The sequence below is a fragment of the Pinus tabuliformis genome, chromosome X (genome assembly GCF_031772625.1).
Source record: "Pinus tabuliformis cultivar Carrire ecotype Pingquan chromosome X, CPIR1, whole genome shotgun sequence".
Lineage (NCBI taxonomy): Eukaryota > Viridiplantae > Streptophyta > Pinopsida > Pinales > Pinaceae > Pinus > Pinus tabuliformis.
The window spans coordinates 153,590,426-153,594,492 of NC_142308.1; the positions used below are offsets into that span (position 1 = coordinate 153,590,426).

The window sequence follows — 4,067 nt, forward strand, 5'->3', positions numbered from 1 at the left end:
TATATGATCTGGATGCTTCAAGGACCAAACAGGTGTATCAACCGAACATTCTGGTAACCCCACCAATACCCTAGTAGCTCGATCATAAATTGCCTTTGAGAAAACTTTATGAAAATAAACAAAATATTTTATTTTCTCTTCAAGACCTACACCTGTCACTGTTTGAGCTGTTAGGAAATCCATGTATGATCTCTCTGCCTGTGTTTGAGACCTTCTTTTTACCGTTAGCTGACCTCATCATCAAAATTCATTGTTTTTCCACAAAACAGCATTCTACAGCAGTTTCGTAGCGCGCTACGAAACTGCTGTAGATGTCAAAACAGAACCTATGTATCTTTGAAGCGTTTTCTGCTTAGATTCATGATCTCTTCAGACATTTGTACAGCTATTAGGAACCTAAATAGTTTTAAGAAGATGAAGCTTGCTTCTGTCATTACATATCACAGCCAACTTGATTAGCATCAAACCAATAAAAAGCTTCATAAATCCCAACTGGAACATAAAGTCACTGTAGTATTCCTTGCTGTCTTCAAATCTTCAAATGAGGTGGTCTTTTTCAAAGTACAGATCTTAAAGTTGGAAGAATTCAACACTTGGACATTAAGCTCCTTAGGATTATCAAACCAAACTATCTCAACCTACTGTACCAATTTAACTGGGTCTACATATATCAACTTCGGCTTGTCTGTCAGAATCAGCTGCATCTTTTTGTTGTAAAGTTTCCGAATTTTCTTAACCAATGAAACCATCACAATGAACTCCCCTGGATCTAGAAATTTCTCCCATTTAGAGTCACAGTTAATGGTGGGGCTAACTTTGGAGCCAGCATACTCCTAACATTATCCCAGTCAACTCCCTTGAAGAAAGGATGACTCTAGAGAGAAGCATACCCTTCAGGGCCAGAAGCCAATCTTTTAGATGGGTCCATATCCAGCAAACAATCAATAAGGTGCCATGCTTCAGAAGAAAAATATTCAGGAAATTTGAAATCTCTATCCATGATCCTTTGGAATGTGAGCCACTCACTGCCATCTTTAAAAGGTAATATGTCAGACAGCATCTGATACAACGCGCAACCCAGTGCCCATAGATCGTTTCCAATTGTTGGAGGTGCATGCTTAAGGACCTCTGGCGGAACGCAGGCAGCTGTACCAACAAATGTGCAGGTCTTCTCGTTTGAAGTAGTCGGAATAATTGAAATTGAGGTGTTTTCCATTGGTTTGAAGAAGTATATTCTCTTTACATCTCGGTGTATCAGTCCTACTTTGTGAAGGTATTCAAGGACATCCACAATCTCTGCAATATAGAAACGTGCTTCATCCTCTGAAAAACGAGATTTCTTAACAGCACGATTTGAATCCCATCCCAGGATAGAAAGCAACATTCCATGACAGTACTATGAAGATTGCAAACATGTTACAGATGGCAGATTGGTTAGCAAACAAATTTGTGAAGATGACACCCTCTCAATTAAGGAATAAGAAAGATGAAAGTTCTAAATCATATCTTAGCACGGTGACCTTCCATTCCATAAGTTAAAGTTATTCCTTTATAAATGTTGTACCTTCCCAACTTATTCCCAAGCATACCAGTGAATATGGCAGCTCAATGCAGAAATAGGGGAATGATACAACGGCAATGGATTTCCCCGAGACCTGTCATTCCAATTAAATGTGGCTTCATGGCTTCAACAATTTAACCATGCAAACTCTAGCCTTCTGTTCCCTTGGGAGCGTTTGGGTTCCTGCTTACTGACCAACGATCCAAATCTTTATTGTAAATATCAGAAACATTTCCACTGCAAACCCACCATGTGGTAGCCAATCTACAAGATCAAAATTCACAACTTCTGCACGATTCAATCCACAATTGAAACCCCCAAAAACGAGCTTTATTTTACCATATCTGAAAGAACTCTAATCATATGCGTTTCACAAGATCGAAGGATCTTAACAAAAATCCTCTGATCTGATTATCTTCCACAGAATGAAATGTATAGCGCGCACCTGAGCAACACTACGACAGCAGCGATTTTATGATACTCTTTTATCTATCAAATATTCATCAATATTAACAGTTTGCCCGAAAGACGGATTCTAGAAAACCCTGAACTAATCCTTGCAAATTATAAAAGCGCCATTCTATCTCTCCTCCAAATCCAACCTTCCTTCTGTGTTTATTCAATGCGCACTCGTCTTTTAACGACATCAATCAATATCATTCCAGCTTTTGCGCCACATCTCTATCCCAGTGTCACTAACCATGGCGGCCTTATGGCAATCAAATTCTTTATAAAGCTACTTGACACTTGGCATTAATCGCTGCATTTCATAAGAGCACTTTCATGCCTTCAATATATTCATTAATAATGAAACAACGTGCTTAATAACATTCACGCCATTTTCATTTATATCAGTTATTTTAAAAGCCCGTGTGCCTTGAAGAAACGGCTGCAATGCATTTCGCATAAGCCATGAAAGAGGATTTGCTTGATTTTTTAGGTAGCAGGGTGTGACTTAAATCACAGATAAATCCCTTTTCTAGCAAAAGCTTGGCTCGCAAATTCTCAAACGATACCATTCGTCCTTCAAGAATTCATTTACTAAACTCTTCTTCTACATTGCTACCATTCGGACCATTGTGATGACAAATACAGGGGCTATGGTTGTTGAGAAAAGTTCTGGCCTCATACCACGTTACCAATGCACAATAATTATAAAATCAACACCAGAAGAGTTCGGCCTCTAATATCTCGTTTTCTGGCTGAAAAGTTCATGTTTCATAGAATGCATAGATGAACTTTAATATATGTTACTCAATGGCTGGGAAGAAACAAATCTCTTACACCGATTCCAAACAGAATTCTCGGTGTCCCTTTTTTCTTCTGCCAGCAATAAACACAATGCTGCCTATCTGTAACACTGGCACAAACTTGCTGAGCCCACACTTCGATAATGGTGGAGGGATAATTTGAAAGTTCCACATCAACTCCAGGAAATGCGCTCCTTATCATTCCCTTTAACTGGAATCAATAGGCTGACCCTTCCATCGTACATTTCTAAAATCTTGACAAAACTCACATGAATGATTTCCAACCCTTTAAAGTAGCTTTTTCATTCCTCCACCAGCAGAACTTGGGTAGTAAATCATAACACTGTGATCATATCCATGAACTGTTTTTTTCACAAAAGGCTTCATAATTCACTTTTCATGGACTTGAACAAAATCCCTTGCTCCACAAAATAGTCCAACTCTTGATAGAGGTAATCCCCGTTTACAAGTGCATACTTGGAGTGGGAATGCCAAAATTTTGAAGGCGCTCATATACCTTTCGATTATCATGGAGAGGATGTTAAGATCTAAGCTCATTCAGAAGGAAAGGCTTTCAAAGAGTAGCATAAGCTTCAACTTTCTCAAAAGGATAGCTGGTTTAATAAAAACAATCACAAATTGACCACTTCATCGTTGCTTCTTCAAGAATGATGATGTCTCCAAATATTATGATCTCAAATTCACCAAATTCCCTCAGCCAATCCAGGATGTACTTCTTGGCAGCAGAAGGAACCTTCTTTTCCATTACGCATACTCCAACTATGATTATGGAGGAGAAATCACCGACATTCATCTCCATATTTCTCAATTCCAAAGATTTGAAACAACAACTTGATTCCTATGTTGTTTATGTAGCTGGTATGAAGGAATGTTACTGTGCGATGCTCTTTGGCCACCGTGAGGAACTACACCATCAAATGCCTTGAGAGAATCGACAATCAACCCTAATAGCTCTTCAGATTGCTCTGGCCATTTTGCAAAATCCATAGATCAGAGTATCATATGCAACAACACCAGAGTTATATTCTTTAGTCAACCTTAGACCTTTAAGCACATCAACCTCATCCACAGCAGTTGCAGTCAGTGTACAATAGACATGCTATGATTCAGGCCTCCACTGAAAACTCAATCAAATCTCCAGTTTCGTAGCACGCTACGAAACCACTCAAACAGGTAGCGCTGCGAAACTGCTAAAAAGAATCCTGGCGCTGCGAAACTGCTAAACAGAATTCAGG

The 4,067-nt window shown here is 39.1% G+C and overlaps 1 pseudogene; it reads right to left on the reverse strand.

The window, feature by feature from the left end:
• Positions 1–479: 479 nt before the first annotated feature.
• LOC149138907 (3-phosphoinositide-dependent protein kinase 2 pseudogene) lies at positions 480–1,384 on the reverse strand (annotated as a pseudogene).
• Positions 1,385–4,067: the final 2,683 nt, after the last annotated feature.